This window comes from Xenopus laevis, chromosome 2S, assembly GCF_017654675.1.
Source record: "Xenopus laevis strain J_2021 chromosome 2S, Xenopus_laevis_v10.1, whole genome shotgun sequence".
NCBI lineage: Eukaryota > Metazoa > Chordata > Amphibia > Anura > Pipidae > Xenopus > Xenopus laevis.
Window position 1 is genome coordinate 122,559,823 of NC_054374.1, and position 20,887 is coordinate 122,580,709.

Genomic DNA, 20,887 nt, shown 5'->3' on the forward strand with positions numbered 1-20,887 from the left:
AAATAATGCCTACAAGGCCAACGTATACACTACTACAGCGGTGGATACGGATTACGTAAAATATATGAATGCTGCTTGAAAAAAGTGACTCCGGTGTTTTTTCTGGAGACGGTAATATTATGGATATTTAGACAGAATGGGAACAAGGTCACACAGCTCGATGGCGGGTTGAAGAAAACAGTGTGCAAATAATGCCTACAAGGTCAACGTATACACTACTACAGCGGTGGATACGGATTACGTAAAATATATGAATGCTGCTTGAAAAAAAGTAACTCAAGTGGTTTTTCTAGAGACGATAATATTATCAATATTTAGACAAAATGTGAACAAGCTCACACAGCTCGATGGCGGGTTGAAGAAAACACTGTGCAAATAATGCCTACAAGGCCAACGTATACACTACTACAGCGGTGGATACGGATTACGTAAAATATATGAATGCTGCTTGAAAAAAGTGACTCCGGTGTTTTTTCTGGAGACGGTAATATTATGGATATTTAGACAGAATGGGAACAAGGTCACACAGCTCGATGGCGGGTTGAAGAAAACAGTGTGCAAATAATGCCTACAAGGCCAACGTATACACTACTACAGCGGTGGATACGGATTACGTAAAATATATGAATGCTGCTTGAAAAAAGTGACTCCGGTGTTTTTTCTGGAGACGGTAATATTATGGATATTTAGACAGAATGGGAACAAGGTCACACAGCTCGATGGCGGGTTGAAGAAAACAGTGTGCAAATAATGCCTACAAGGCCAACGTATACACTACTACAGCGGTGGATACGGATTACGTAAAATATATTATGGCTGCTTGAAAAAAGTGACTCCGGTGTTTTTTCTGGAGACGGTAATATTATGGATATTTAGACAGAATGTGAACAAGGTCACACAGCTCGATGGCGGGTTGAAGAAAACAGTGTGCAAATAATGCCTACAGGGCAAATAATGCCTAAAAGGTCAACTTATACACTACTACAGCGGTAGTAAAATAAAAAAAAGTAAAATAAAAAAAAAATGAATATTAAAAAAAAAAATTAAAGTTGGTGCTGCTGAACTACTAGGAGCAGCAGATTAGCACACCAGTCCCACTCCCCAACACTGCTAGACTAATAGCACTGGGCTCTTATAGTAGTAGTAGTAGTAGTAGTAGTAGTAAAACAACAAAAAAATAAATAAAAGCAGTCCTTACAAGGACTACTGTTATTGCAGCAGTCAGCAGATGAGATCAGAAGCAGGACAGCTGCCCACTGCAGCTACATACAGAGCACTGCAGTAGAAGGTAGATTACTAGCCAGCAAAGCTACCTAAGCTTAAATGTCCCTCAAACCCCTGCAGACTTCTGTCCCTCCAATAACAGAGCAGTATCAAAACGATTACTAGCCAGCAAACTTTCAACTGTCCCTGAAATCACTAACAGGCAGCAGCTCTCTCCCTACACTATCTCTTCAGCACACACAGGCAGAGTGAAAAAACGCTGCAGGGCTTCGGTTTTTATAGGGAAGGGGAGTGGTCCAGGGGAGAGCTTCCTGATTGGCTGCCATGTACCTGCTGGTCTGGGGTGAGAGGGCAAAAAAAAGCGCCAACAATGGCGAACCCAAAATGGCGAACGTCGCGCGACGTTCGCGAACTTCCGGCGAGCGCGAATACCCGCTGTTCGCGCGAACAAGTTCGCCGGCGAACAGTTCGCGACATCTCTAACTCCGGCTGACATGAGCACATTTTTGTTGGGCAAGCCATTCCCAAGGGTATGAAAATCTACCCAAACTTTGATCAATCATATTCTTACAGCCACCCGTTTGTCTATTGCATCTAAATGGAAATCCCACCACACCTCCAACCTTGGCAGAAATAAACCAAAATCTTTTGGTTGTCATGCAACATTGTAACAACCAATGAAAAATTTGAGTTACAAAAGAAAAGTGGGAATACAATAAAAGACTTTGCCTTTCCAGAGTAAAGAATACAAATCATACTGTATATATATATATATATATATATATATATATATATATATATATATATATATATATATATATATATATATATACTGTATATATTTCTGCCTACATTTTGTTTAACCAAATGTTGTATCAAACCAGAATGAGGCAATTTGCTTAAACAACACAATTTACACCCATATCAGTTTACAAATGTCCTTGAACAGTGTGCAAGGCCTTTACAAGATCTTTTTAAAGTAGAAATGCTTGCATCGGTATGGGAAGCAAGCAGTCAGGAGCCTGAAGAATATAAATTGCTTCTTCTCTGAAATAATTGGAAAAGGTTAAAATTCATCATTTTAACTGATAGGCTTTCTTTGAGACATTTGTTGCAAAGAATACAGAATAGTGTATCTTTAATTCATTGAATGCTTGTTCTTTCATTAACAAAAAAGTTCATGTGCTTTATATAAACAAATATATAAACCGTATTTTATTTAAGGTTTCTGACCCAGCCCATTTCCCTTGTCTAGGAATTTTCACATCTGTTGCTGACCACAGTCTGTTAAAGACTAATCTTTGCCTGCCACCTGCCCAAAACTCTGCCTCTTACTGGTTTGTCTCTTCACTAGTATCTTCTCTTCCGCAAGCTTATGGCACTGTCCAATTTAATTTATGATGGGCATTCAGTAGAACTAAAACAAATAATGCTTAGCTTATAGAGAAACTGCACCTAAAAGGACATTTGTACACCAAAAGCACATCCCCCTGCAGGATGCATACACAGAAATGACTAAGGTTATCTAAGGCCATATCTGACTGATCTAAGTTTGAATTCTACTCTTCTTCACAAATAAAATGATATTTTACATTTGTCATTCTAGGTGTAAAAAAAAATCTCTAAACTTTATCTAAGTAAATCCACAGTTAAGGTGAGAATAACATTTTGAAGACAATAAAAACCACTTGTGCTTAAGGGTCATATTTAAATAAAACTGATGTTGTAACATATGTTATTTCAATACTCTTCGCAAGTTTCTTTTGATATAAGAAATGCCTATTTGTAAAGTGTAAAAAAGTTTTAGCCATAGTTGAAATGATTTTAGAGTAGTTGTGCATGTATTCAGTTAGTCAAAGTAGTAAAATTTAACTGAAATCCCATTATTTCAATTGCATTACCATGACTTGAGCAAAATTATTGACCGGCAGTAAAATATGGAGGACTTATCTCAATTTGGGCAAAATTAATTCTTAATTCTGTCATAGGAAATAATGAGATTCTGCGTTAGTTGGCAAACACATTTGAGTGTTATTTTGATCAGGATGTAAAAAATACATACACCTTGCCTCATGGCTAGTGCATCCCTGCATAGCCAATTACATGTTGCACAACGTAGCTCTAGTTTTGGTAGTTTATGATGGGCTCTTGTTTTCCTGACCCTTCTGTGTCTTCTGACCATTTCTGTTTTGCTGCCCATAACAACCTTTGTCTGTTAATTGACCATTCTATTTGATCCAGATTCTGTACTGCGCTACTGTTGGTTTTGACCCATGCCTGTGACCTTGACTACGTCCCTGACTCCTGAATTTGTACTGCACTACCTGATTGGTATCGACCCAACCTGACTCTCGGCTACATTCCATATTCCCCATCCTTCTTGTACATGTTCAGTTCCCTTGTCTGCCCAGAACTCTCCCCTTAGTCCTCTCAATTTAAGACCTGACAGCATCTGAGTAGCAATTGTCTGTGGAAAAAATTGCATAAGAGTGAAAAAATATGAAAAAAACAACTTGAATAGTGAATTTTTTTAGCAGCAGTTTAACTGTGATTTTACACAGTGTAGCATGGTGTTAAAACGGTGATGTGTAGTGTACTCACTTTTTTACATACCTTTTTATATGTGCCCTTAGGTGTTAGTGTAGACATGCTCATGTTTAACTTCATGTTGCAAATCTGCAGTCCAAAGGTTTTATGAGTAATTTAATAATCTAAAAGTGTTGTATACTTTTTACCAACCATGCAGTATTTTTTCCTCTAAATTCACAAGTAATTCACCTGACGCAATTGCGATAATCAGACACAATGTTGATGAAAAAGCAGTGTCTTTTGATGCAAGTACCATTTATGGATGTGATATTTGTTTTTGCCGAATGACTGTGGGAAATTTACCCCGCATTGGGGTGTATTTACTTATGCTTTAGGCACTTAATTTAGCTATCCCTGGTTATGCTCCAGCTATTAGTGTATTTCCATTCCAGTAGTCTATCCAGAAGGATCCGAAACGATGATAACTTTTAAATAAACGTTTGTAACATTTGACCATGTGCATTTATATTTTGCTACCGGTATGTATTTTTTCAGGTTGCATATTGCCTCCTTCTGAATATTTGCATGGTATATTTATATGTATGTGACTTTCTTCCTTTCTTTTGTGTTTCATAATTGAAACACAAAATTGCAGCTCTTTTAATTTGCTTTGGATAATACCAGGTTGAAGTGTACTGCCCCACTTTTGGTCACTACAAGCCTTTCCTAGATGTCCTTATTCACATATGGAGAATAAATGGACAGTTCTTTCTGTACCCTGAACTAATTAACTGATATGCTAAATTTCCTCACGGCAAAAATTCAGTTGTGCGAAAGGAACATAAAATGAAAAGAAAAATCTATATAATTCTTAGAGGCAGATTTCACAAACATTGAATAGTTTTCAATAAGAATATCAGAAACGATGAAATCATAGAAAACAAATACTGTATACAAAAATACATATAAAAATATAATTAATGCATACATAGAAATGTGACCTTCCTTCCTAAATGTAACATGGTGGTTGACAGAAAAATATGTTATACCAAGCACAAATAATGTAATTTACACTAGGAGCAGGGGAGAAAGAGTTTGCATAGAATGGAGAGATATACATTTGTGCATATTTTTAAGATGTGGTGGAATACTATTGGTTTTACTCTTCAATAATCTAAGAAAATAGAAAGTGATTTAAGGGGATCCTAAAAATAGCGATGTTCATATTTGCAGATCATTTTACATAATACTACTGATTCGTATTAAAGTGGAAACTAATTTTCATATCAAAATAAGTGCCCATATAAAAGCAGAATTACAGATCCGCAATCGTTACGAAAGATTTGCATTTTAAGTACAATATATATATATACTTTGGATAGATATTGGCACTCACGGAAAAAAAGATAAACAATTGCCTGGGTACAGTCCTCTAAATATCAGATATTCATGTGATCAATAGAAGTCGCACTCACAGGTCTTAAGGTAAATAAGAAAAATCTTTAATGTTGGAACCCACAAATAAATACAGTATAGCTTCAAAAGACATACTACTCCTTATTGAGATGTTCAAATAGATAAGAGTGCATAGCTATTCACTGAACAGCAATTAATCCGTGAAATGCTAAAGAGAACTGTTTTTGGCTTTTTTGTAATCATCACTGCATTAACAAGGATACTACTGAGCTACCCTTAAAATTGTGTTATTTCCAGAAGCTACTTAAGGTTTTATTTGCAATATAGCAAAATTAGTAAATCAAGTATCTTCCTCTCTTTTGGGATCTGCTACATGGTGTGTATGTGGTGTATTCAGCTTGTTCCATTTTTTGTTAGTTCCTTTTGTAGTAGACTCCTAAAGTTCTTATTCAATACAAAAATGGAGACACTATAGTTTTTTGTGGCCCATAAACATACTTCCTAATACTTTACCAAAAAATGTTGTTGATTTTGATTCCATATGGAATTTGATAGAACTGTAATTAAAACATCATATAGTTACTAGCAAATCAGAAAGATTGCTCTTATGAGATCAAGGCTTCTTGTATCAGTTATCACTTGCATTTGTATATGCAATCTCTGTGTTCAATGTATACACATTTATTGTATAGTGCTGCAAATTATGTTACCATTATAATAATAATAACAATAATAATCATTTCTTTGGTAATAGTTTACTAAACTTCTCCTCTATTGTGGTTAGAAAAGAAATGACTCAATGAAGTAGAACAGGTTGTGTTATGTGCCTTCTGGATTTGTTCTCAGGGAGATTATAATTCATTGTATTTGTTAACTGCTGCATTGAAACAGTCTTTTAATTGTACTTGATGTTCATTTTTTTATAAACTAGAATAATTCTCATAAAGTTTACATACAGCTAAGTGATTATTTATTAATAGAGATTAACACTGATCGCACCCTAAAATGTACCATGCAGCTGCTTGTTATTTCAGTGAATCTTTTAAATCCCCATGAGTCTGTTTACTTAAAACAATTTCAGTCATGTTAAAATTATGTTAAGTGAGAGTGGGATAGATTGACAATGCAAGCTATTGTTTTTTCCCCTAATAATTACCAATTCTTATGTACTGCACATACTGTATGTTCTAATTTATACAATGACCTTTACAAAAGAATAAGCTTAAATGGTAATTAATATCAAATGACTACTTGCAAAGGCCTTATTTAATTAAAGGATTAAACGTTGATTAAATCTTACCACAATTGCCTCTGATTCTCTAAAAAGCAACATCATTTGATATCAAGTCGTTTGTTTCATATAAGATGAGAATGTTAATTGTCTCATTACTAGAAATAGATGTGTTGTTGATATTTAAGTTGTTTTTGACCTGTTGTGATGATTTTTTGAGAGAACTGTCAGGTTTTCAGAAACCCCTGATGTTTCTATCAATATGTGTGTTTTTGGGGATGAAGGTTCTGATAAGGTTTAAAGGATTAGCAATAGTTCATCATCCTATGAATATATTACACTACCATGTACAGTACACTAAAATTGTCTTTTATGTTCTGGTATCTCTCACTATAGGCTATAAGTAAAGTTGTGGAATCAGGCCGTATTTATACAGTATATAGGCAACCAAGGGCCTGTGCCTAGGATGGCAGTTTCTGAGGTGGTCCTTGAATTTTTGTGATCATAAAGAGTGTCGCAAACAGATGTTGTGTGCCTAGGGTAGCACCAGACCTAAATATATCCCTGTGTGGAATAGTTTCTGATGTAGCTGAGTCTGCATCATAATGGGTACTTTGGTCTCCAAACAATTATGTACATCAATCAGTGACATTTATTGAGCAGTGGCTACAATTTGTGTCATACATTATAAACTTATTTAGCTCACACTGAAGAATTTGTCCAGGCAGGATCTGTTGGAAAATATGACCTCTCAAATTGATGATGATAACCAATCAAACAAGAACAATGTTGGGCATCTGATTATTTACTGCATTAAGGAAATTGACTAAATTGGCAACCAGTAAATGCCTCAATAGATCTGACCAATTCTTAGGGGACATAATACCTAAGAAGAGAATATCAAGGGAACATGCCTGACAAGACACACAATGGAAAGCTGAGCAAGATTAATACATGACCTATTTTTTGCACTCTCCAGACATTTGTACTTTGTGTTGTCTGTGTTTCATATTTAACATTGATGCCCCATTCTCCTGAACATTATGATTTCCACTTTTAAATCCAAGCAGTATTTATTGGGAATTTATTTTGTCAGTACATGCTCTGGTTGGGGGTACCATGATCTATTGTATGTGTTGGGCGAATTGTTTTGTTTTGACGACAATTTGCAAATTTTGCCAAATGCATTGAAATTGTGACAATTATCTTTGACGTGCAACATTTTTTCTTCACCTGTTGGAGTCTATAGACGTGTTTTTCGCTGCAAAACCTGCCAAAGAATTTTGCTCATCACTACTTTAATCATACAAGTGACCATTTACAAATTTGTCTCCCTTTGCTCAATATTCCAAATTCCCATTGCTTGGATTCTATTTCAGCTCCAGTAACAGTATTTTTTTTTATTTTTTTTACTGTCCTACTGAGCAAGTCTAGTTCATTTTCATACTTGAATTATGAGCTACAGCACCTTTATTTTCAGATATACCTTAAACTTGCAAATATAATGCACCCTTTAATTCTCAAAGTTAAGATGAAAAAATATTTTTTGCTCACATTTTCCTTGCTAGCCTGTATTCGGCTAAGTACACTAAGTACAAATACTCAAAATTTACTTTGATGCAAGTATATCCTATAATGTCAGTGATACAGTTTTTCCACTTTTTATGGGTCCATTTGGCATGACAGAGACATATGTATTATGTATGTTATTATAAATATTATAAATACTTGTGACCAAATGGAATGCATCCATTTAATCTCATATTTATATATTCCATTTGCTTATAATGATAAGCAAGTGACATCAGCGATATGTATTTATCTATGACCTCTAAGATCTTTGAGATTTGCAAAAATAATGGGATCTGCCATCAAGTTTTTTCCAACATAATTTACCTTCTTTTCCCTTTTTGTCTCTTTTAGTGGAACACCAAATGAAAATGTGACCAGTTAGTTTTTCCTTAATATTATAGAATTTTTTCACTTTCGAAAAGAAAACTTGAGATCTCCTGCCTGTTGGGAAAGGCAGCGTTAATTACTACAAGTGATATACACATACCATACTTTTCTAAGTACAATGTCACTAATGATCCTCCAGATATTAAAGTGAAATATTTTTTAGAACAACAGTATGTTCCAAGTTATAATTACTATAGGTAGTTGAGAACATTTATTATGCATAAATACATGGTGAACAGTCAGAGTGACTGTAGTAAGACCATGATGTCTCAAAATATCACCCAGCATGCTAGTGAGCTGAAAATGAATTCACAGATTGTGTATCAGCATGTCACTAAATTATCTGTAATTATGATGAGCTCAAGGTGAGTTGGCCATTATATTTTAACACATGAGTTATACACAATATAATTATGGTTGTTCTGGTAGAGACTGCTAATGCTTTGCAGGCATCTGAACCCATTTAGAACTATTTGTACACTAAAAAAAATTGCAGAAGCAATTTAGCTCAAATAAGAAAATATAAGCAAAGAATATGTTATACTTATATATAAATAAGTTTGAAACCACATGTACACAAAACAGATGTAGATGTAGCACTATAAAAGCTAACAGACAGGTTTACCTCTATTCATGAATATACCATGAATACTACAAAAAAACTTTATGTTCATACACCTCTGACACTAGACAATAGTGACCATACAAGACTCACAGCCAACTTCCTTAAAGAGCTTAACCTTCACAAATTTTCAGTAGACATTCTGAGGAGTTGCCCTTTAGCCTAAAAAATATGCCCAATGGTAAAACGCCTGCATTATAATAATATATAATATAATAATATATAATACAATTATAATATAATATTATAATTGATAGCAACATGTTTTATCTTCCTATTTCTTAATTCAATTTAATCAATATCTCCAGGATACTCCAATCTTTGCTTCAAACCTAACATCATTCTTGTTCCTTATCCCAAAGGAAGGGGAAAGCCCCTCAATGTGCACAAACTATAAGACATGTAAAATGTATTTCACTGGAGGTAGCAAAAATATAAGGCACCCCAGGGCAATAGATTGCTGTTTTTCCTTGAGCCAATGCTCCTGTTAGGAGAAAAATGCACCCATTTGTGTGTGCACAGTAGTCTAAATCTTGTAAATATATAAACAGTAATTTGTGCAAGGGATGCCAAGCCATGGTGCTTTTCCACAGGCAAGTGCAGTTCTCAAGAGCACCAGCCTGGGGAGAAAATAAATGTAATAATCTATTTAACATTTTAGCACCCCAGGGGGAAATACTCTACATGTCCTTTAAGATTGTCTCTAATATATTGGCCAATCATCTAGTACCAATTTTACCAGAATAAGTAAAAAAAGATAAAGTAGGCTTTGTTATGGAGAGACAGGCAGATGAGCATAATCAACCTTATTGAGATACTTTAAAGAAAGAGGTGAGCACTCCCTAGCTGTATTCTTCAAGCCAAAAAGGCTTTCAATAGATTACATTTTCCTTGTCTATTCTCCTTAACCTTAAACTCTGAGGCTCATCTTTTAGCTTTATGCAATCTATAGATTACCCCTACAACCTACTTAAGGCTGGTGGCACGTTGTAAAATTTGGAGGAGATTAGTCACCCAGTGACAAATGTCTTTGTCTTCGGGTGACTAAGCTCCCCGCAATGTGAGGGAGGAGGGATGGCATACGTAGCGCTTCGATTTTCTGAAGTCGCTCGAAGTTTCCTCGTGAGGCAACTTTGGAAAATTAATATAGGTATGTCATCCCACCTTGCCAGAGGGAAGGCATTGCAGGAGATTAGTCACCCGAAGAAGAGGTGATTTGTCGCTGGTTGACTAATCTCCCCTGAATCATACCGTTTGCCACCAGTCTAAAGTTCCCAGGCCAATCAGAAAAAACAATTTCAATTACAAATGGGACACATCAGGGATGTCCCCTATGTTCTCTCCTTTACACCCTGAATACTGAACTATTGGCAAAAACATTTAGGTCCCATCCTGACATGGTGTGCTAGTAAAGTTCTGTCAGTATAATATATGCAGATGATGTATTACTCACTTTACAATCACTTGTTTTTCTCTCAAATTTGCATCTAACAATAAACCAATACTGTTCTTTCTCTGGATGTAAGCTGGGTATAAAATAAAAGTTCTTCTATTAAACATTCCACGTAGGAGCTATAAATCACTTAGGGGCATATTTACTCAAACTTGACTTTTGCTAACGTTATTAAAAAAATTGGTGTAAGAAAAAGTCACAACAAACTCGATTCAAATCATACAACTTTTTAGAATTGTCCCTCCAAAACCTTAAATTTATCGGGTTGTAGCCTAAAAAATTAAATTTATCAGATTGTTAAATGAAAACCAGCCTGAATCAGCCGAGAATCCCTAAGGTAAAAAACATGTTCCAATTGTTAAAGCGACCATACACCATTAACTTCTACATGATACAGGTTTTAGCTAGAGTATTTTCAGATTCGGATTTAGCAGTTTAGGAGCATAATAAATCTAAAAATAAATTCGATTTTTGACTTTGAAAACTCGACCAAAAAAAATTGCGGCTTGATAAGTAGGCCCCTTAAAGAAAGTTTTTATTATAAATGAAAGTCTGACTCACATATCTACAAAAATACTACAAAGCCACACAACTACGTAAGCTTGCTGGAGGATCTGTGGAGCACAGGGTACACACATCTTTTGGGAATGCCCCATAGCATAGTCTTCTCGTCCTTCCTTCCTTCCCACTTTACTACTGGCAAACCACTGCCAAAATTACACAAAAATGTAAAAAGACCAATCACAAACATAGGACCACTTGCCTGGCAATAGTATGCAAGTGGAAAACCCCAGAAGTTCAATTCTAGCCGAAATAACTAAAATGAATGCTAACAGGTTATTCACATCAAGAATAGTGGTTATCCAGAATAAAACAAATCACTTCACAGCTTATAATCAACCCAACCCCTTTGGAACTTTCTGGAATCAAACAAAATAAATTAACTAAACTGAAATAAAATCAGCCAAAGCAATAAAAGAACAATTATTGCAATGAAATTGGCGGTTAGAGTTCTAGATTCACTGGTGTCACTGCAAAGGGAACCTTTCTGGGGCACCATACAAGCAATACAGCAGTGCAAAAGAAACATCTGGAATAAAATCACAAGGTCCAATAAAATCAAAGCAATAAAAGAACAGTAATTGCAGTGATATTGACGGTCAGGGTCCTAGATTCACTGCAAAGGGAAACTTTTTAGGGGCACTAAACAAGCAATAAAGAACAGTGCAAAGAAAACTCGATTAAAATTACAAAAATGCAATAAAACCACCCAAAGCAATAAAAGAACAGTGATTGCTCTGAAATCAGTGGCCAAGTGTCCTGCATTCACTAGTGTCCTTGCAAAGGGAACCTTTTTTGGGTAACTAAACAAGCAGTAAAACAATGCAAAGGAAAAACTGAATTATCCACAAGATGCAGTAAAATCAGCTAAAGCAATAAAATTCTCTCCCAGTAGACAGCACTCCAGCTTTGATAAAACTGTCTTTATTGTATGTGGGACAGCAGCATAATACAACGTTTCGAGTGGCACTCCACTCATAAATACCATGTGGCACAGTGTAATTACATGTCTACAAACAATATAATTAAGAATCCTCAAGTTTCCATATGTATCCATATAAATTCCTGAGATACTTATCTTTAAATGTATCCATTAAATATCATATCACAAAGTCACTTGAGATTATTCTAGTGACAGGAGAGGAATACAAATGTCCATGTAAGTTCATTAAGTCTATCCCTCACGCACCAAATCGTTTTCCCCACATTTGTTTTCCAACATGGGCATTTAAAACTGTACACTGCATATGTGGATGCACAAGTAAAAAAGCCCCTGATGGGAATACGGGTGCCCTTTAAGGGATGATATACCCATTCTCCTTTCAATACATTACTACAATGACTGCATCCACAACATGGGAAAGTCCCATTTTTTGGAGTTTTTAGATGGGTTTGTACATACTTTGAGGATGGATCCATATCTGCCTTAACTAGTTTGGCTCCTATCTGCCTTTAAATAGGACATCACTAGTGGGGATTTAAATGTAATTTTGTCCGGGAAACTCCTAGTTGGTAAACTCCACTCCTTCCTTATTATTCTAGAAATCTCTTCACTTAGCAAATTATATTGATTTACGAATGGTATCCTTTCATTATTTTCAAATTGGATCTCAGTATCAGTGTCAGATTGCTCAATTTTAGCCATCCAGAATTCTATACAGATACCCTCACGTTTTAAATTTCTCCTTCATTTCCCCAACTCTATCTGCTTGTCGCTGTTCATTTTGAACTATATGTCTTACATGCATGACTTGAGATCTAGGCAGAGATTTTTTTATGTGTGGGGGATGAAAGGAATCATACTGTAATAATGTATTCCTGTCAGTTTGTTTGACGTATAGATCAGTATCTAAATAACCCTTTGTGGTGTTTTTAACCATCACATCCAGGTAGGGGATACTGATCATATCTCAATGTATAGTAAATCTGATAAAAGTAGAACATTTGTTCAATCAGCTAAAGCAATAAACACAGTTATTGGTAGTGATGAGTGAATTTGCGCAGTTTCACTTCGCCGAAAAATAAGCGAAATTTGCGAAATGGCGAAAAATTCGCGAAACTGCGAATTTTTTTTGATGGCGGCGAATTTTTCCCGGCAAATTTTCCCAGGCGTTTCGCAAATTTATTCGCTGCCCGCGAATTCGCGCCTGGCTAATAAATTTGCCCATCACTAGTTATTGGAGTTAAATTGGTGGTCAGAAATCTAGACCCACCAGTGTTACTGCAAAGGGAAACTTTTCTAGGGAACTAAACCAGCAGTAAAGAGCAATGCAAATGATGAACTGAATAAAATCAACAAGATGCAATAAAATCACCAAAAGAACAGCTATTGGAGTGAAATCAGTGATCAGAAATCGAGATTTACCAGTATAACTGCAAAGGGAAACTTTTCTGGGGAACTAAACCAACAGTAAAGAACAATACAAAGAAGAAACGTAATAAAATTAACAATATGCAATAAAATCACTAAAAGCAATAAAAATAACAGTTATTGGAGTGAAATCGGTGGTTAGAAATCTTTTAAGGACGATAACAAGTGCCCAAGAGCAACACAAGTAATAATGCAATAAAATCAATTAAAAACACAAATCAATGTTGAAAATGCCAAAGAAACACAAAAATGCAATCAAATAACTATAGAGCAAGATCAGTAATAAAGTTTGAGCAACAGTTTGAGCAACAAATAAAGAAAAACTACTAAAGAAAGCAAAGTAATTCCTGGCTGCAGGAACTCATCGTGCACTGCAAATTCGCAAATTTTCATAGCCTAGAGGGATCTGCGGCCATTAGAAATGATGTGCCACCTTTCAAGGTGCATCGCTGACTGCCAGTTAGGAAATGTTACAGAACATAGAATATACATTCTAAGGCATTTCAGTACATTTATCCACAGAAAGTAGATTCTTCATTCGGGTGCATTTAAAGGGTTAACAAATGCATTACTGAATGGTGTTTATTGGCCATATAGACTTATGGAGCCTTGTTTTGTAGTGGCATTTGCAGTGCTAGAAGCAAAGTGCTATACAGAAAATATTTGTACCCTTTGATTATTGTGTCCAGTGGTTATATTTCCTTTGAAACCTGTCCATTGTGACTTGATACAAGCTAGGTACTTTGCCATCTAATGGGGGAATGTAATAAAAGTCTGTAACAGAGAAATATTCGCAATGTGAAAAGTTATGCCTTTTTTCAAAAACAAAATTTCCATGGCACGAATTTAATATAGCTTTGCAAACCAGGAAACTGTTTAGTGAGCACTTCCAACAGTGGAAAAAGGTTTGCAAATGTTATAGTTTGCTTCAGTGAGCAGTGAATGTAATATAACATATTAATGAAAAAATGGTTATGATTACTTCAAAAGCTTAGGACACCTTCACACACTTAAAAATGTGCAATGTGCAATTAAAATTTTCAATGCAATAATAGTTTATAGCAAGAGTATTATATGAATTTGTATTCTTATTTGTGCAAATTGTTTTGCTCTTTGTCACTTTTATTACATTCCAATATAATATTTTGCAAATGGAGGCTAATTAAGAAAATGGCCATTCGTTGCTTGTGTGAAGAACACAACAATGTGTCTGCAACCTGTGCAGAAATCCTGCCTGTATTATCAGATCCCTTGTGGGTAATGGTGAAAACAGAAAGAAGATGGGGCCCTTGTTATATGAGAAATCTAGCTGAGAACGCCAACGTGTTAACCTTTCAGAACATCAGCTCTGTATTACAAAAATATAGTGATGTTATCGTCAGTAGGCAAAACGAATCCTCACATTTTACGAAAGAACTTCTGATCATATGTGTGCAATCATTTTCTTACTGTTTTCTTCCTAAAATGTCAGGCACATTCCTTATCCCTGAATAAAGTGTTTAAAAAAAACAGCATTAAAGGAAACAGGGGCACTGTTAGTATCAAGTTATGGTTTGAATATAAGCATGTACTTAATAATGTATATAATAAACAAGAACAATATCTGTGTGTTCAGTGTTCATGGCTCATTTGGTAATCGAATAATATACATTAAATAATCACCATTGACGCTACGGGGCTGTGAACACACAGACTGACTCAGATAAACAGCAGTCTAAGGTTTTATCAGGTTGTTTCCCAAGTCAAGACTTGCCACTATTGGTGACAGCTGCCTGTTTTTTAAATATGGTTGCTTCCTGGAAGTGGGGCCACTGACAGATTAAACATATATTTTCAAGAATTGATTTGATGCCTGTATCCCAAGGTAGAAAACACAAGCCACATCCTTTTTGCATACATTATATACATCATTTCTGTACCATTTTGCAGAAAATATGCAAGAACATTTGCAAAAATAAATGGGCAATTTTTTTGTTCAAAGTAGATTGTAATTGATGGGTGTATTCTCACTGTGACTTTTTGTGCAAAAGTATTGAATTCTATAGGAGTGTTTTTTTTGCATGTGAAATGCATTGAAGTCAACATTTTTTTTTTCAGGAAAAATTTGATTCAGTAATTCAATGCAACATGCTTGGTGGAGAACTTCACTCATTACTAGTATTCATATGATTTCTATAATTGTACAAGAGATAGGTATCTATCTAAAGCAACATTAAAATATGTGCTTGTAGTTTGGTACTGCAGAACTGGTAGATCAAGACATGAGACAGTAAGGTGGTTAAATGAAATTACCAGCCTGTGTAAGAAAAGCACATATTTCAATTATATTCAATCTTGGATTGTAGATCTTTTTATGCTATGTATGCTGTATGCATAGTAAAGAATCACAAAAAGATGAACATGCACCGCTTATAAGTTCACGTATATGATTAATGTAAACATTATGTTAGGCATCGTGCATGTACTGGCCACTAGATGTCACTGTGTATTAGTTTCAGTTATTTGATATACAGAGCATATTCAGATTGTAACAGTAAAAAAAAAATCAAGTTGCTTGAAAAACCAAATGTTATATGGAATACAGATGAAAAATGTTCAGCCAAATGTCCACATACTCAGCTGTGAATGCTCCAGTGCTCTTAGAACATTTGTAAACTGAACATCCAAATATAAAAATTAATCTAAGCAGAATACACATTTCTAGCCGTATCTCCCAGTACTTGAGAGAAATCATGTGAATTGAAAAGATAAAAGTACTCCTCTTGTTGCTTTGTAATGCAACATATTTGTTTGTGTATTCTGGCAGCAGAACTGCAAACCTTTCAGATTTGAAAGACAACATTACTTTTTTGTTGTTGGGTAACAATACAGAAATAAGGTCTTTCAGCATGTTGCCTAAGTGTGGATATTTCATCTCATCCATTCCATTGCTGCCCATTCTATTCTTGAGAATGACAAATCAGTTCTCAGTGGAGTGTAAGCTGCCGGGGGCCCTGAGGGGGTGCGCCCTGGCCCAATCACACCCCCTGCTCCCCCTGTAGTTATGCCACTGATATTTGGGGCATATCATGGAACTGCTTGTTTCTAGTGAAACCCTGTTATATTCGTATAGATTTGTTCATATGAATTAAATTTAGAAATTGTGTATTTTTTTTAAGTCTTTGCTTACTCTTAGTAGGAATTACCTATGGCCACATTGTATCATGTTTTCAAACATTTTAGAATGTTCTGCTCTGTCTTCATGTTGCACTGAGATTGTGAGTATTTTGACTGCTTGCTATGCTCCAATGAAAAAGACTGAGAGTAGAAGTCTGCAGAATTTACAGTATTAGGTCAAAATGAAACTGTCAAGAAAATAAAAGGAGGACACCAAGAATATAGAGAATTGTTTTCTGTAAACAATAAACAATAGCTAATGAATAATGTTACATATTAACTGCATAACTAGAAAAGGGACATTGAGCTCAACAGCAACTGTTTTATCCAAAAAATTGGCATCAAGATGGATGCATTCAAAATGCATTGTGCTGTGTCATAGGTTTGAAATATAGTGTCTGAAGGAGACCAAATGGTTATGGATAATAGAATTGTGCAGAAGCACTAAATGGGCAGCAGAGGGAATTTACCAAAAAGGAGCAATGGCATTATAATATATATATATATATTTAACACAGGGATTTTTAAAATAAAGGCAAATGCATTAGAAATTCATGTACATGTACAGCCGACATGACGTTTCGCTCCCATCAGGGACTTTTCTCAGGGCAACCATGTTGGTGTTCAAATTACAGGAAAATTAGCGAGTTGCTCTCGCACACCCTGGCCTTCAATCAAAGATAATCCCTGGTGCACAGCAATGGCGGAATCGGCGTCCCACCTTGAAATGACGGATCCAAAGAAAATTCACTGTCACCTGTGTGCCAGTGAATTTTCTTTGGGTGTTCAAATAACATACATATACTTTAAGTAAACCAATCTGTGAACAGTGACATCATCAACATGTGTGACATGTGCTATAAACTGATTAGTGCTAATTAAAGGACAAGGAAAGTCTAAAATAGAATAAGGCTAGAAATGCTGTATTTTGTATACTAAACATAAGCTTGAACTTACTGCACCACAAAGCCTTATCAAACAAATGATTTATGCTTTCAAAGTTGGCCACAGGGGGCTGTCATCTTGTAACTTTGTTAAATATCTTGGCCTGACCCTGACCCTGCACATGCTCAGTGTGGTCTGGGCTGCTTAGGGATCGTCATAAACAAAGCTGTTTGAATTCTGCATTACTCGGAAGTAAGGCGGGAGCTCCCCCTGCTGTTCATAAGTATGATTGTTTCCCTGCTCAGCAGTTAGGGACCATCTGACAATTCCTATCCACAGCAGTAAATGAAGGGAGAATTTCACTGCATACAGTCAGGTTTATTATAAAAACGGTACACATTTTTTAATTAAAGTATATTGGAGAAAGGCTTCTTTTTCATTAAAGAAAGTAAAAATGGGATTTTATTTTTTTGCCTTTCCTTGTCCTTTAAGACATACAGTGAATTTGTGCTGTTTTAAATATAAAACAGTTAAAAAGTTGCAAATAATTTACAAAATTCGTGATAATAGGGTATTTGAAAGGTGCTGCTAGTAACTCCATCCATCATATACAGTGTGACCTTAAACCCAATTTCATTGTGCTTACTATCCAACAATTGCACTGTTCAAACAGTAATAAAATATTTTTTGCACTTTATTCTATAAATCCTTAAAATCTCACATATCACATATTAATTAAAATCAACTTCTTCAATTATACTGCATTGCATTTCCTTAACCCCAATAACCCAATATACCATAACAATATACAGCAGAACCAACATTCTATGTTTCACATCTAATCCCCTCCATCAATGGTCAGTTAAATGAATTGGTGGGAAAAGGAGATTTTACTACCTGTAAAATGGTAGCCTCACCTGGCCATTCTCCATGAAACAATCTCTCCCCTTAATTACACCTGTTTCAAATTCAGAAGCATAAAAACCAAAGAGAAAAACGTATTATGGACTCATAAGGCCAGATTTCGCTATATAGTTAAAGGTAACCTTGTTATCTGGTTAAAAGGGAGCTTAGTGATTGACAATGTCCATGATTACCAATAGATGTTAAGGGCAGGACTGAGCCAACATGATATAATGTGTGCTTTTTTTTCTAAAGTCCAGACCCCATTTATTCTGGATACAGAGCATTAGCCGTATCGTGTGCTGAAACATGATGGGCCATAGGGGCATTCTAATGGCGTAATGAAAAAGGACAGAAGGGTTTAAATTCTTTTCTGGCTAAGTGGCTGCAAGGGTCCAATAGTTTTAACACAAAAAATAATGCATTAGGTACAGGGATCACCTTTTTGCTGGAAAAGTGCCAAAAATGTGTTGAATTGCAATTTTAAATGAGCCTATTGTTTCTCTGTTAGGTAATGTAGACCTGCAATTATTAATAATGCTCTTAAAGTTTCACAAAGTAATAACTTTTCTGAAGAAGTTCCCTCTTGGGTACTCACAGTTGGGTATTAGAAGCAATTTAAAAAAAAAAATAATTTATTGGTTTTGACATCACTTTTTGACATTTTGACATTTTCAATAAAAACTGTTTTTAGATCAAGTTAAACCTGAATTTCCAGTTTTACAGATCTAAAATGCTAAATTACTGGAAATGTAAGGTTTTACTTTTAACCAGAAAATGCTTTTAGGCTGCTTTTTACCTATCTTAGATTTCCAAAATAAATTTTGCGAATTTGACGCAAAAATTCGCCCATTTTCTTTGACACCGGAATTGACGCCGGCGACAATTTAGCCACCAGCAACGATTACCAGGCGTCCATTGACTTTAATGGGCACTGGCGTCATGTTTGACGCTTCGCACATTTTTTGCCCATTTCTCGACAAATTCACCCATCACTACCCTTTGATGCAAATACCTATTTGCAAAATTGGATTTGTCATGCAATTAACTACAGTCAATTTAGTGGCCCTGAAACTGTACTTGTGGTCATAAAATACTCCTTATGTGATGTGTGGACACATTTTTTATTCCAATGTTACCATTATCATGCAAATATTTGTCCAGAAACTTTATCCCAAACAATACCCTATCATAAAGCATGACAGCTGGGCTAAAGGACATATACCAGGTTCTAGGCTAGGGGCATACAGAAAAGGGGCTGCACTGATAATGATTCATATCCCTAGGCTACATGTTTTTAGCAATATCTGGTGTATGGGGGTACTTTGCGAGGCTGTAATTTTCTATTGAATACATTTCGCACCTACTCACAGGAATGCAGGTCACCTGTATACTATAAATACATATTTCATGCAGTCTCATGCTGTGGCTTAATTAAAGTTTAATTTTAGATGCTTTATTAAACAAAGTGAGAAAAAGTAATCAGTGTTACATTGTCTCATGAAAATTAGATCACTGAGCATATATGTCATGTAGAATCTAAACTACCATCTGCATTTTCTTATTCGGTATCAATGGAAACATGCTGAGACGATTAAACAAAGTCTTACAGTTGCAACATGCCATTTTCTTTGAAAAGAAGTATAAAAGTCTTGATCAAAACATGATTCTCTCTCCTGTGGCTTAGAGACAATAACAATATAATAAATATTTCATAGAGTACTGTTACATTAATATCAGATAAGTACAGTAGTTGTGTTCCACATTAAGTTATGCAGACATTTGTATGAAGAATAAAATATAGGGACTTTAATTCTTATTGAAGTTGGCAACAAAATGGTTAGCAAAATCTTTCTATGCAAAATAGAAAAGATGAAATGCCCTTCTTATCCTATATAAACAGCTGCTAACACATTTACACAGCAGTTAGATTGTGAGACTTCAATCTAAGGTCTCTATCATATTCAGACACAATAAGGTCAGTTTTATCAGGAGACAATTAACCAGAGGAAACTCATGCAGACACAGGGAGAACATACAAGCCCCTTGCAGATAGTGTCCAAGTGGAAATTGAACTCAGAACCCCAACACAGAAGTGCTACCCACTGAGACATTGTGTTGCCCATTCTAATTTAGGTTAATATATGAATTTGGCTCTATACTGTGACAAGTTGTGTAGCTTATTATTTTCACAAGACTTTTCCCAACATAAGCTCAAAGGCATAGTTCATCAGCTTACTCCATCACACATTCACCTTTTAACCATTCTGGGCTTCTCACCATAGAGAGCAGCTCCTGGACTCTGCAACATTCAGGCTTCTCTCTAAGCCTCTCCAACTATACCCTACAGCGGTACTTATTCACCTGCTTCTGGCAGCACCACACCTCTCACCCTCCTCAATCAAAAGGAGATCTTCAGGGGACCTCATACCCTCCTCCAACACAAGGAGGCATCCAGGGACTCTGAGTTGTAGTCCCACACCTCTTTTTTCTACAGCTCAGATACAGCCTAGTGATGGGCGAATAAATTCACCAGGCATGGAAATTGGTGCTTGCATAAAAATTGACGCGCATCAA